Source organism: Piliocolobus tephrosceles, chromosome Y, assembly GCF_002776525.5.
Source record: "Piliocolobus tephrosceles isolate RC106 chromosome Y, ASM277652v3, whole genome shotgun sequence".
Classification (NCBI taxonomy): Eukaryota; Metazoa; Chordata; class Mammalia; order Primates; family Cercopithecidae; genus Piliocolobus; species Piliocolobus tephrosceles.
Window position 1 is genome coordinate 8,451,480 of NC_045456.1, and position 15,762 is coordinate 8,467,241.

The following is a 15,762-nucleotide window of genomic DNA, read 5'->3' on the forward strand; positions in this document are numbered from 1 at the left end:
AAAGGAACCCTTGTGCGCTGTTAGTGGGAATGTACATTATTAATACAGCCAGTATGGAAAATAGTGTGGAAGTTTCTCAGGAAACTGAAAATATAACTAATGTATGACCCAGTAATCCCACTTCTGAGTGTATGTCAAAGAAATTGGAATCAGTATGTCAAAGAGATTTCTACACTCCCATGTTCATTGCAGCATTATTTACAATAGCCAATATTTGAACCAATGTAGGTGTCCATCATCAGATGAATGGACAAAGAAAATGTAGTATATGTACACAATGGATTACTATTCAGCCTTAAGGAGAAATCCTGTCACTTAATGATAACGTGGATGATATGGTTTGAATATGTGTCCCCTCAAAATCTCATGTTGAAATGTTGTCCCCAATGTTGGTGAGGTGGGGCCTGGTGAAAGGTGTTTGGATCATGGAGACGGATCCCTCATGAATGGCTTGGCATCATCCCCTTGGTGATAAGTGAGCTCTTGTTCTGAGTTCACACATGATCTGGTTGTTTTAAAAGTGTGCAGCACCTGCCCTCACCCTCTCTCTCTCTTGCTCCGGCGACAACCATGTGAGATGCCTGCTCCCACTTCACCTTCCGTCATGAGTAAAATCTCCCTGAGACCTCCCTAGAAGCTCAGCAGATGCTGGCATCATACTTCCTGTATAGCCTGCAGAACTCTGAGCCCATTAAACCTCTTTTCTTTATAAATTACCCAGCCTCATGTATTTCTTTATAGCAATGCAAGAATGGCCTAACACAGTGGATGATCCTGGAGGACATACGTTAAGTGAAATAAAGTAGGCACAGAAAGACAAATACTGAGTGATCTCATTTATATGTGGACACGAAAAAAGTTGAACTCATTGAAGTAGAGAATAGAATGATAGTTACCAGAGTCTGGGGGAGGGGGATGATTGGAGACAGGGTAGATGTTGATCAAAGGGTACAAAATTTCAGTTAAACAGAAGGAATAAGCTTTAGTGATCTATTGCAAAGAACTGTAGTATTAGTATGTTTTAAAAGGTGACTATAATAAATAATAATAATGCATTATATATTTCAAAATGGCTAAGAGTAGATTTTAAATTTTTCACCACAAAAAATAAGTATGTAAAATGACACATTTGTTGATTAGCCTGATTTAATCATTCCACATGGTAAATATATATCAAAATATCACATTATATTCCATAAATGTACACAATTATCATTTGTCAATTCAAAATAAAACAAATAAGAGAAGATGCAAGTACTGGGGGAAGGGTTGGACTGAATTGCTCTTTTAAAATAGCTTTATTGAGGTATAATTTATATACCATAAAATTCAGCCATTTAAATTGTACAATTCTATGATTTTCAGTAAATTTATTATAGAGTTGTGAGACTATCATCACAATTCAGTTTTAGAACATTTTCATCACCACCCAAATATTTTTATGCCCATTTTCAGTCAACTCCAGCTACCCAGGCCAAGTGCCAAGCAACCATTAATCTGCTTGAATTACTTTTAAGGGATTTGCTGACCCCAAGATTCTACAAAACTAGAATTCTGAGACTTGGGCACAGATACAGTGCCCAAAATGTAAGCTCACTCCAGGAAATTCCAAAGGCATTTTTTTTTTCTGAGAACACACGCCTTCCTTGTACTTGCCATTTTGACACATAGCAGCTTTCCTCATTAGCGCACTTTTCACACTGAGCTGCTTTGCAGACACCTGTTGATTATTTTGCTGTTAACTGAGATTCTGGTATCCTAGAAATACTGAGGGTGAAAAGGCTGTGTCGCATATTATAAATATCAGCTTCTTTGCTAATGTAGGCACTTTGCTTCCAGATAATTCATGATGGATGAAATCAGCAGAACACAAAGTTTTGAAAACTCTAAAGTGCCAGATGTTTTCTTCTGGGCTTTCCCTAGACTGTTATCTTGTCCTGACTTCATAAAAGAAATGCATTTAAACCTTGTTCTCTCCATTTCAGTGGAAAAAACAATGATGTTGCAATTAGAGATACCTGGAGTTTTCCACCTATCCCTGAGAATGTGCTTTCATGTTGGAAACTGAGGTAACCTTTCTGGGACTGGGGAGATTCTGTTGTTCTGTTCTTCAGGTCCTCTAAAAGCCCAGGAAGCCAGTTTTGTTCCAATAGGTAACTTTACAGTTGGGGTCAGATCCTTGATCCAATCTATATTATCAAATAAATATGACTAGCAAAGTGCCATCAAAATTAAGAAACAAATGTAAATTTCTAGGATAACATAAAATAGCAGATTCATTTCCACATACTATAAAATGGATACGTATTTTCCCCAAGCCTGTTTTCTCCTCCGTAAGAATAGGCCTAATCATAGCACACTCTGAAGTATAAGAGTTAAATGTATTAGAGAATAAGAAAATAGAATGTGTATAACATTTAAGGTACATGTAGTACATTTTATTTTTCTTCTTTTGTTTACATTGATTAAATGAGAGGTTCCACTTTGCTAATCTAGACAAACCATAAACAAAATTTACAGATTCTGTTGCATTTCTGTGACAACAAAGACAAAGTATAAATGAAAAAAATAGATTTATTAGACTTCACAAAGTAAAACAAAACATAACAAAAAAAACCTTTGTCCAAAAAACACCAAAAAACATAATTTAAGAGCATTTAACCAATTAAGAAACAAATTTGCAATATGTATAATAGATGAATTAATAGCATTAATTTAAAAAATTAGCTGGGCTTGCTGGTACACACCTGTAGTCCCAGTTACCCAGGAGGCTGAGGCAAGAGGATTGCTTGAGCCCAGGAGGTTGAGGCTACAGTGAGCCACGATTGCACCACTGAACTCCAGCCTGGACAACAGAGCAAGACAGCAAGACCCTGTCTCAAAAAAAAAAAAAAAAAAAAATAGTGAATAGTATTAATATATAAAGTACACAAAAATTTCAATGAAAACACATGAATAAGAAATTCACTGAAATGATATACCTACAAATATATTTTTAAAGTTTACTCTTGCTAAATTTTTAAAAATGCAAACTGCTTCTATAGCAAGATACTATTTTTCTCCCAGCAAATTAGAAAGGATTGAAAGGGTCAGTAATTCTCAGTGATGAGAACAATGTGGAAAAACAGACACTCTAATACACTGCTTTGTGGTATTGAAAATTAACACAATCTTTTTGTGTGGGAAACTTGGTAAACGTATTTACATCCATTGACCTACAATTCAATTTCTAAAACTTTTTCCTAGGGAAACAATTAGTAATATGCTCAAATATTTAGCCATATAATGCTAAAGGTGGACTATGTGGGGTTTTTAGTTTCATCTAAAATTTTAAAATACCCTAGATACCCAATAGGAAGAATTAAGTGTTATGTGTATTCACCAGAATCTTATGCAGCTAATAAAAATTATAGAAGAACCATTAATGACATAGGGTGAGTGTTTTTTAAAAGCCTTTTTAGAGAGATATGATGAAACCTGGCAGTAAAGTTTGAATGTATCTCTATAATAAATGGGACTTAAAAATTAACATGAGGATGTAACCTGAGTTGAGCTTCTTTCTTTATAAAAGGATGCATAATTGATCTTAAATATTTTAATATCTTTGGCTATCTTTGATAGACTATGAAAACATCATAGTTTGTAGAGGAGAGGTCATGAGTTCTGTCTTTGCTAATAACCGTATCATTTGTGCCTAGCATGATGCCTGCCATATAGTCGGTGATCAATATTTGTAGGATGATTTAAGTAGAAATTTCCTAGGTTAGACTATTCTTCTTTTCTTTGCTTTTCAAGTGTAGCTAAGTGGTCTGATGAGTGTTGGGGGCTGTTAGTGTTGAATTCATCCTTAGGGTTGTTTTGGCACAGGCTGACAGCATTACATCTTTCCATCTATCCCTCAGATACTCCCCCACTTGTATCACTGCCACATGTCATGGTATGAACCCTACAAATGTTGACTCAGTGTACAAAATAGTTCACTATGGTATCTTCTTTAATCAATGGGGGAAAATGGCCTCAATTGCCCTTTTATATTTCCTATACCTCCTGCTTTAATCTTACAATTTTTTTTCAGACTGTCCCTTTGGTCTTTCTGGATGGTTCCTTCAGTTACCACATGAATACACTGAGCTCTAGCCATTTCCTGCTCCTCATATTTTCTTTCTCTCATATATTCTCTGAGCTGAACTTTTTTAATACCCAGCACTACAAAAGAAACTATATGAACCCTGAGAAATGAATAAAATTAATGTTCCTTTGGGAAGGAAAAGGATTTGTATAGACGAAGTCCCACCCAACGTGAAGAGGAGCATGTGGCCCACTTCACCAGCATTGGAGAATTATGTGCAGGAGAAGAAAGGCGGACAGTCAGACACATGTATTATGACTCCTCTGCCCTGTGCCAAATCCAGAGTATCAGTCGTAGTGCTGGTAGTAGAGGGACTGAGGAGGGATCTAAAGACATAGGGGCTTTTTTCTTCTTCCCATTTGGGATTCTTGGGAGATATCACATCTCACAGTGTTCCTGCATCAACATGGCTGACCAACTAAAAGAAAAACAAGTGTTGTGGCATGGTAGGGCAGAAAGAGATTAGTGAGTTTCTAATTCTGCACTGAGTTAGTGTCCAGCGACTCCTGTCTCTTCTGTGTCATGGAAGACAAGAAGTTCTAACAGTCCCGGGGTTGTAATGAGGACATAGAAAGTAGCTGGTGTTATCGGTAGGTAAGCCCACTGAGAATGTTGCTCTAGGGGAAATGAGTGACCCAGTAGTGAATGGTTTCATGGCACAACAACAGGGCTAGCTATTGGATGGGCGTTGCAGCCACACTTCTTGGGATTATACAGTGATCGGGAGAACCAAAAGGGGAAATTCAGCTGAGAGGACACCCCCAGCCTTGAGACCACAAAATCACCAGCTGCAAACTTTAGCAAATGCCAGCAGGCAAGCAGTGACCAGTGAATAAGGTTACTATCACTGCTGGCCGGTACGTCCATACCATGGAATGTTATCCAGCAATAAAAAGGAAAGTATTAATATGCATAACAACTTGGATGAACCTGAAGGAAATTATGATGAGTGAAAAAGCCAATCTGAAAAGATTATATGATTCAATTCATATAAATAAAAACATTTTACATACATATATTTGTTATTCTTGAAATAACAAATTATTGAGATAGAGAACAGATTAGTGGTGCCAGGAGTTAAGACTGGAGGGAAGGGAACAGGTATAGCTTATAAGGGAGTAACAGAAAGGAGCCTTGTGGTGATAGAACAGTTCTGTATTTTGATTGTGGTGGTGGTTACATGAAGGTATACATGTGATCAAATTGTATAGAACTACACATACACACACACACACACACACACAAACTCAAATAAGTGCATGAGAAAAGTGAAATATTAATAAAGTCTACATTGTATCAATGTCAGTTTCCCGCTTTTGATGTTGTGCTATGGTTTTACTGGATGTTACTATTGGGAGAAGCTGAGTGAGGGTATATGGGACCTACCTGTATATTTTTGGCAAATTTCAAAACAAAAATTTAAAGCAAAATATTTCTGTATGAGTAAGATACGATTAATTAGTAGGATTAAGTTTCTCTCCATTATTCATTCAGGTGAGAGATCAAGAGGAAGATTAGATTAATTATAAGAAGTAAAGAAGATACAGTTCTCTAGGGACACCTATGTGTATTTGTAAATCTGTGACTATATATGAATGTGAGTTTATTCCTTTGTTTGACATAAATGAAAACATATGTTACAAGCTATTTTACATCCATTTGATTTTTTTTTTTTTTACCTTTAGCAATGTGTCTTGCATTTGTTGTCTATCAATACGTATAGGTCTACTTTATCCTATTCCTTTAAATGGCTGGTTAGTATTCATTCCTTGGATATGCCAGGCTTAATCCATACATTAATTATGTAACCATTTCCTCACTGATGAGCTTTGAAAACCAAGCTGCAGTGAAAATCCTCCTACATTTGTCTTTGCAAGTATATATCTGTAAAAAAAATTCTGAAGTGGATTTACAGTTACATTAGAGACACACTGATGGTAAGACTCACAGACATGCCAATCAATCAAACCGCTAACTTGGTTTAGGATAAGGACCTGGATACACAGATGTTTGTACTGTTGAGAGTGAAGTATACTGGATGGAAGGTATGTTCAGCACCTGTAGTTGGCTTAGAGCTCCTACCCTAGGGTCCCTTCACCTACCTGTGATACACCGGCCTGTGGAATTGGATGTGAAGTCCCTCCTGCAGTGGATCTGATCAAGTCTCAGGAGCTATCCTCCAACTTTCTCACAACTTTTTGTATATGACACATTTCTGTATGCAGGTATTCCCTGATATTCATTCACCATCACCTTTTGACATATCATGAGTTTGTCAAACTTGAAAACTAACATGTCCGTTTTAAGAAAAAATATCAGTGTGCAATAAATATATAATTTATTTATGTTTTTGGATAGCTCTTTTTCTGGAGTTCATGGTTAAGATGCCCTCCTTCCAGAAATCTCCACTAAATATGAACAACTGCTCTTATGGGGCCCAAGATTTGAACATCACCTTTCTATACATTTCTACCAGAGTGTACTTGGCAGAGATAGTATAGAATAATGATTAACAGCAAGGGTTTCAGTATTAGGTTGACATTTCCAATCTTACCTTGCCCACTCACACAGTACAGAGCAGGAAGTCAAAACCCATCAGTCTGGTCCTAGAGTTTCTTCACCAGTTTCAGTAATATATTGCTGTATAAATTCTGTGTAATGAATAACCACAAAATAAAACAGTGCCAAACAACAAAGAAGTGTTTATTTCTTGCATATCTGTGGGTTAGCTGATCTGGGCTGGCCTCAGCAGAGCTTCCCCAGCTGGAATCAACAGAGTAGTCAAGATATGTTCTCATGGTGATGGTAGAAGGGTAAGAAGGCAAGATGCACTATGCAAGTACATTTCGAGTCCCCACTTAATGTCATGACCAATTATACCCATTGGCCAAAGCAAGGCTTATGGCCAAGCCTGATGTCAAGGGGTAAGGAAGGAGGTGAGAGTTACTACAGACACACATGGCAAAATGTGTGGCTACAGAGAGGGGTGGAGATTTGAGGCCAATGATACAGTCTGCTACAACCATCATCCTAATGCTGCTTCCAATATGTTTTGTGATTATTACTCATTTTCAGTAGCCCATCAGAGTCTCTATGGAGCATACTACATCCTTTCCCACTTTCTATAAACCGATAAGGTTGTTTCTTCTTATGTATCTTTATACACAATGGATTGAAGGCACTACTGTGGTCTCCTGGTATCTGTATATAACCAGGGATAGCATGTTATAGGATATTAGTTCTACTCTTTTTGTATTGGCTAGGAGTGTTTTTGGCTACAGTTAGAGAATTCATGGCTACCAGCGGTTTAAATAATAAATAAATTCCATTATTTTACACAACAAGAAAACTGGTGGTTCCACGTTTGTTGTGATTGCTCAATGAAGCCTTCAGAAATTCAGGATCTTTCTATCATTCTTTTCTGTCATCGTCAGCCTGTTGGTTTTTCTGCTTTAGGTTACTGCCTTATGGTCACAAGATGGCTGCTTCAGTTCCAAGCATCAGAACATCCCATTTCCACATTCAGGTCAGAAAGAAGAGTAAAGGAGCTGTACTAGAGAGTACTCCTCACATATTTATCCCTCTGTAAATAAGAGAGACCTTTTGCAGATGCTCCCGACAGGCTTCTTCATCCATCTAGCTGACTGGAATTGTGTCACATGGACAACCATAGTTATAGGAGAGACCAGGAATATTAGTATTTATTTCTTTTACCTCTTTCGAAAAAAAGTGGCAAAGGAGAAGAGGTTAAGATGGCTCCTGTGTGCCAATTGACACTGTCTACCATACTTTTTTCACTATTCCGAGACATTATTTCAGGGCTTCATAACTCTAACTTTAGACTCTCCTCACATTTTTTCAGATTCCCAGGTTAGTTGAAGAGGAGAGGGATTAAGCCCTTTTCTCTGACAAATCCTAGTATAGCCCTCCTGTGGACTTATGAGTTAAGTAGATTTTTCCTACCCCTTTGGGATTTTATTTTTTCATTTTTTGTTTGTTTTAGTATTTGTGTATTATCCCAGAAATAGTAGTATAGCCATAACAATGATGAAACCATGTAATTATTTTGAATAACTGAAAAAGACAAGAGAACAATCCAGAGCCTTTATTTTAAAAAGTCAGCACTGAATTTCTTAAGAGTATTCAATCAGAAAGAAATCTACTGAGACACTGCCTTTGGGATACAATTGAGCGATTACAGAGCTCCCCAAATAGCAAACACTGAAAAGAAAAACTCAATTTTAACTAACAACACATACACCTATAAACAAAAGGCTTTGGCCTGATTCTCATTAATACAACTAAAATCTATTTCCATTTACTTGTGGAAAAAAGATTGATTTTTTCATTTCTGCCTTAGAGAAACACTGATAATTACACTATGAAAAAATATCACTCACACGCAGTGTCTTCTTCCCCAATGTGCCATCAGATTAAAATTACTCATCCCCCAGTTCAGACATACATTTCTCTTGTCAGAACATATAAATTAGGGACAAAATACAACCTGCATATTAGAATGAATAAGAACACATGCCAACAGATCAAATTTTAAAAATTGGCAAGTCTCTCTAAAAATGTGTTAATATATATATTATGAAGGAAAATGAAAGGGCCTGGGAAACAAAAGCAATTTTTACTTAAATTAATTTGACTTTATTTTGGAGATTGACTTTATAGTCAATTCTAAATTTCTATATCTTATTTTTACAGCATAGAAAGAAGCTGAAGCTGATGTCTGGTCCTTAAATGTATCTGCTTAATATATCCATATACAGGGAAGCCCATCACATCTTCAATAAAATAATTTCTACCTATGACCAAAGCTTACAGCACTGCAGTAGCAGTCAGTGTCGTTCATTACTGACCACTTCAAAGTTTGATCCAGTTTGCTTCTTGAGAACCTCAACTGCTGATGGTGCTACGATGTTTCCACATGATAGCTAACATTTGACATCTTACTTAGTGCCAGGCATTGTTGTAAGTGTTTTTCATGTGTCATCTCATTCAGTCTTCAGGACAACACTGTATATATATAAATATTTGTATATATTTACATTATTATATCTATTTATTTGAGGAATTCATATGTAGATAAAAGCTTAGTCAATCGAAAGCAAATGTTTCTAGATGCTTTTCTCCAGCTCTATTTCTTGCCTTTACAAATTGCAAGAAAAGTGTACTCAAAACTCAAGTACCCTGTCCTCATCCAAGGATGTCCAGTAATGCGTGGGCCAAAGGTGGTTGGCATTGATTCTCTATAGGAGTGGGACAGAGTGTGGTGCTGTTATCACCTTGTTTTGCTTTGTTGTTGGACCCTCCAAAAGGCCTGAAGTGGGTAAAGGTAGATTTTAAGAATAATGTAAGTGGAATGTACCTATGTGGATTTCATCATTTTAAGATGTAACACGAACACTTCATTTCAACTTGAGATTCAACCCCTGAGTCCCCTAAGGGAGCGAGTATTATATTTTAACAAAATGCCGTGTAACTACACAATTAACATAAGGCTTTGAATAGACTACTAGTTGTGGATTTGACCTGCCCATGAATATTCACCCACAAAAGTGACAGCCATATCAGTTCTCTGTGATAAGTGCCTCACTGTCACTCCAAGCAACTGGTCACTGATGACTATTAGAGGACAACATATGTTCCAAGCTAAGTCAACCATATTTTCTGTCCTAGAAATTAAGAATCAGATTCCTTCCACCATCTTGCAGCCTGCGGAGACCTGTTGGGAACAGGACTTCTAAAAGGCAAAGATGTCTGGAAGGCTATGGTCCAAGGCCATTTTTGCTGTGTGTAAGTGGGGTCTCTAGAACCACAGGGAGCATACATTTCTTCTTAAAATTGAAGGTGTGTATGCCTGAGATGAAACTGAATTCTATTTGGGCAAGACATGTGCTTATGCATCCAAAGGGAAGAACAACACAGTGACTCCTGGTGGTAAACCAAAGCCATAATAATCTGGGGAAAGGTAATTCAGGTCCATGGAAACAGTGGCATGGTTCGTTCCAAATTCCAAAGCAATCCTCCTGCTAAGGCCATTGGACACAAAATCCGTGTGATGCTGTATCCCTCAAGGATTTAAACTAATGAAAAGTAAACAAATAAAAGTGGATTTGTGCTCTTGTAAAAAAAAAAATAAGAATCAGGATTCAGAAAAGGCTGGAAATACTCTATGTCTGGTTTAAACTGAGGGCATGGAAATCCAGGGTCTGTGGAGGGGTGACACTGAGCACAAAGAAACAAAGATAGCTGAGGAAAGAAAAAGAGAGTAAAATACATGAGCAGGGAGAAGATGTCCTGAGAGATCATATGCTATCATATAGTGGGAGAGAAACGGAGACAAAAGAGAAACTACCTTTGTTCTTCAGGTCAGGGTTTCTGTTTCCTGCTGCTGGGATTCCAAGTACTGTAGGTGCTTTAAAATTTTGCTTCAGCTCATTTAAAGTGGGACTCTTTTATTTACCCTAAAAGGAACTTGATTGACTGTTCTAGGTTTCAGAAATATGAACTCTCTAGACGAATGTTGCCCGTTAAAGTTTTAAGCTTCGTTCTGATACCTCTGGGCATCGTATAAGCTCTCACAGAAAAGCTTAAAAACTTTTGTTTTAAGGCTAATGGCTTGGAGTTGGACTAGGTGACTTCTAAGAGCCCCCTCAACCCTACAATTCTAGAGTGCTTTGCCACAGAGTTAGAGAGATTTTTATACCTTAGAAGGGGCTACATTAAGTATTATCTCAGAGAAATGGCTATGTTCACACAAAACCTGTAATGAATATTCGTGGCAGCATTATTAATAATACCCAAAACACTGGACACAGAACAAACATCTTTCAACAAGTAAATAATTAAACCATGGTCCATATGATGGGATACTACTCATCAATAAACAACAAAAATTATTATTATTATTATTATTATTATGGAAATTATTATTTTCTACTTTTATTTTAGATTCAGGTACATGTGCAGGTTTGTTTTTGGGCATATTACTTGATACTGAGGTTTGGGGTATGATTGATCCCATCACTTAGGTACTGACCAGAGTACCCAACAGTTTTTAAACCCTTGTACCCCTCCCACCCCACTCTGATAGTCCCCAGTTTCTACTGTTGCCATCTTTATATCCATGAGTACTTAATGTTTAGCTCCCACTTACAGGTGAGAACATGGGGTATTTGGTTTTCTGTTCCTGCATTAATTCACTTGGGATAGTGGCCTCCAGCTGCATCCATGTTGCTACAAAGGATACGATTTTGTGCTTTTTTATGGCTGTCTAGTATTCCATGGTGTATATGTACCACATTTTCTTGATCCAATCCACCATTGATGGGCACCTAGGATGAGTCCATGTCTCTGCTCTGTGATTAGTGCTGCATTTAACATGAAAGTGTATATGTCTTTTTGGTAGAAAGGTTTGTTTTCTTTTGAGTATATACTCCTTTTCTCCCGAGAGCACTTCCTCACTTCACTAAACCACATGCATCCGAAATTCTGTCTGAAGCTTGCCTTCTAGGGAACCTAATACAAGAAAGAAGCTTGGGAGTGGCCAACAAGTTAGTTATTTTTTTTTTAAATAACTAACTGATTAACATGAATTTCGTAAAAATGCCTGCTCTGCTTTTCAGATGCTTAAAATGACTGAAAAGAGGTATTTGCCAAAAAACTGATGCTATCCAACAAGTAAGTTCACCTGGACAGATTGACTCAGACACAGGTATTAAATATCCATGCTTGGGGATATGGAAAGGTTATGTTAAACGCCCAGATTCTAGTTTCACAAGGTATTTCCTACAAAGCAGAGCTTAGCAAACTAGGGACCATGGGCCACATCTGGCCTGCAGCCCATTTTTGTGTAACCCATGAGCTAAGAATGATTTTATATTTTTAAATGGCTGAAAGAAAAATTAAAAGAAGAATATTTGTGGCATGTGAAAGTTACATGCCATTCCGATTTCAGCATCCGTCAATACAGTTTCATTGAAAGCCAACCGTAACCATTTGTTTACATTTTGTCTGTGGCTGCTTTCAAGCTAAAACAGCAAAGTGGAATAGTTGACGCAGCAACCATGTGGCCTGCAGAGCCTCAAATATTTACCACAGTATTTGCCTTTACAGAAAATGTTGCTGAACCTGCTGTAAAAGAATGAGGGGCTTGAGTCCTGTTGTGTTTGATGGAACTCATTCTGAATAGCTAATTCCAGTTGTTACAAAATCTCTTTTTCTGGGTTAACAAGTTTCAACTGAGCAGAAAACAAGGAAGTAGATGTGTATGTGGCTAATGGGGTAGGGGACATTGAATCAGAAGTAAAAACCCACAATGAGAAAAAGGAACATTGCAGCCTTGAAAGATCCACAGTCAGTCTTTGCCACTAAGAGAAAGGAAGAGGCTGACTTGCGACAGAGCAGACTTGGAGAGCTGGGAATAAGGGAGGGGGCTAGCAATGAACTCATAGAGCTAAAACAACTGAAAGTCAGTAATTGCCTTTCAATAGTGTCTAAGCCCCAGGAGCTCCATTAAGGCAGCCAAAATGGATTGAATTCCCACTGGGGGAAACGCTTGCCATTGATCGCGCAGACCCATCCAGCAATCCTGCGTCTTAGCAGGAATGATTACTCTCCAAGAAATCCTGCCCAGGAGCCTGCATCCATCACTTTCTCAGTGACTGGAGAAAGCATCCTAGACAGGATGAAGATGGCTTGATAGATCCCTGCAGCACAAGCGGGAGAATGTGTGAAGGTGAGATCATTTAAATTCAACTCACATGTGTTTGACACAGAGCAAGGTTTTTGCATATATATTATTACTCAATTATGAGCCCCAATTGACACATGGAGAAACTCAGATTTGGACAGTTTTAAGACATGTATGCAGGATCACAGTATTAGTAAGAGAAAGTTATTTGAAAGTAGCAATGTTAGAAAACTAGACAGGCATCATGAGAAAAAGTGACAAGGGGAAGAGAGAGGTGGTGGGGAGAATCCCACTGCACATAGTAACCCAAGTGGCCACCCCTGGATCAGGGCATTGGACTGCATAGATTCAGGCCAGCTATTAGAGTGGGCCTGGGACCAAGGTTGGACACATTAAGGAGGCTGGAGACAAAGAAAACAATTCAAGCTCTAATATGGATGAATATATAGTTCCCTAGAATATGTAGTGTTTTCAGAAAAGAAAAGGCTTCATGCATAGTGATTAAGAACATGGACCCTGGAACCAAGCTGCTTACTTACTTAGCTGTGTGACCTTGGGCAAGTCACCTAACCTCTCTGTACTTCAGAAAAATGGGACTAACAATAGTACTTGTCCCATGAGGTCACTATGAAGATTAAAATGGATTAATATTTGTAAAATGAAAATACAACTTTATTAAATAGATAATGGAAATTATTGTATGTGCTTATGAACAATGAAACACCAGTTTTCCAGAAAAAAACAACTTTTAAGGTTTGATTTGTAGCATTTGTTGATTCCTATGGTATAAATACTCTCCCCATGTCAGGTATTAAGTTACCAATGTAGCATAATTGAATGCAAAATTAAGAAGAAGTATGTATAGTAGCATACCATTATATGGTATTTCCACCACACAGACACAATAGATATAATTGATCTCAAGAGCATAATCATATAATCCAGTAAAATAATTAGGATGATTTGAGTACTACCTTTGCTTTTAAAATAATTCATTTAATTGTAAGTTTATATAATTTAATTTTTAATATAGGCTGTGTTTATCAATTGGTTGTCAATTCCTGAAATTTTAACAATTGTCCCTCATGAGCTGGTATAAGGCAAATTCAGTACACCAATAACGTGCGCTTTTAAGACACTAGCCCTGTCTGTGTGGCAAAGGAGAAAGATCTGTGGAAAGAGTCCTATGATGGTTAATTCTATGTGTCAACTTGACTGGGCCATGGGGTACCCAGATATTTGGTCAAACATGATTCTGGGCATTTCTGTGAGGGTGTTTTTCGGTGAGATTAACATTTAAATTGGTAGACTAAGTAAAGAAGATTCCCCTTCCTAATGTGCATGGGCCTCATCCAATCAGTTAAGTTTAGTCATCAGAGACATGGAAATCAAAGCAACAGCTAGATACCACTTCACACACACTAGGACAGGTATAATTTAAAAGTCAGATAGTAACAAGTGTTGGTGAGGATATGGAAAAAAAATGGAACCCTTATAACAGTTTTGGAGGGAATGTAAAATGGTGCAATCTGTTGGGAACAAGCCCCCCAAAATCTGGCCATAAATTGGACCCAAAACTGGCCATAAACAAAATCTCTGCAGCACTGTGACATGTTCATGATGGCCATAAAGCCCACACTGGAAGGTTTACAGGAATGAGGGCAAGGAACACCTGGCCTGCCCAGGGTGGAAAACTGCTTAAAGGCATTCTTAAGCCACAAACAATAGCATGAGCGATCTGTGCCTTAAGGACATGCTCCTGCTGCAGTTAACTAGCCCAATCTATTCCTTTAAATTAAAAAAATTTTAAAAATCCCTGGCAATCTGGATTAGCATTGTTGAAAGCTTTGTTGAAAGCTAATAACTGCAACCCGACCAGCGAGAGCTGAAGCAGGGTGAGGCATCATCTCACCTGGGAAGCACAAGGGGGAAGGGAATTCTTCTTCCTAGCCAAAGGAAATTGAGACATACAACACCTGGAAAATTGGGTAACTCCCATCCTAATACTGCACTTTACCAAGGGTCTTAGCAAAGGGCGCACCAGGAGATTATATCCCACACCTGGCCCAGAGGGTCCCACGCCCACGGAGCCTCCCTCATTGCTAGCACAGCAGTCTGAGATCTAACTGCAAGGCATCAGCGAGTCTGGGGGAGGGGCACCCACCATTGCTGAGGCTTAAGTACGTAAACAAAGCTGCTGGGAAGCTCGAATTGGGTGGAGCCCCCCACAGCTCAAGGAGGCTGGCCTGCCTCTGTAGACCCCTCCTCTGGGGACAGGGCATAGCTAAACAAAATGCAGCAGAAACCTCGGCAGCAGTAAATGCCCCTATCTGACAGCTTTGAAGAGAGCAGTGGATCTCCCAGCAAGGAGGTTGAGATCTGAGAATGGACAGACTGCCTGCTCAAGTGGGTCTCTGACCCCTGAGTAGCTTAACTGGGAGACATCCCCCACTAGGTGCAGACCGACACCTCACACCTCACACGGTGGGGTACACCTGAGACGCAGCTTCCAGAGCAAGAATCAGACAGCAACACTCGCCGTTCAGCAATATTCTATCTTCTGCAGCCTCTGCTGCTGACACCCAGGCAAACAGGGTCTGGAGTGGACCTCAAGTAAACTCCAACAGACCTACAGCTGAGGGTCCTGACTGTTAGAAGGAAAACTACCAAACAGAAAGGACACCCACACCAAAACCCCATCAGTACATCACCATCATCAAACACCAAAGGCAGATAAAACCAAAAAGATGGGGAAAAAGCAGTGGAGAAAAGCTGGAAATTCAAAATCAGAGTGCATCTACCCCTCCAAAGGAACACAGCTCATCGCCAGCAACAGAACAAAGCTGGATGGAGAATGACTTTGACGAGTTGAGAGGAGAAGTCTTCAGTCGATCAAACTTCTCAGAGCTAAAGAAGGAACTATGTAACC

The 15,762-nt window shown here is 38.6% G+C and overlaps 1 pseudogene; it reads left to right on the forward strand.

The window, feature by feature from the left end:
- Nucleotides 1-9,894: 9,894 nt before the first annotated feature.
- On the forward strand, nt 9,895-10,223 carry LOC111531639 (annotated as a pseudogene).
- The last annotated feature ends 5,539 nt before the right edge of the window (nt 10,224-15,762 follow it).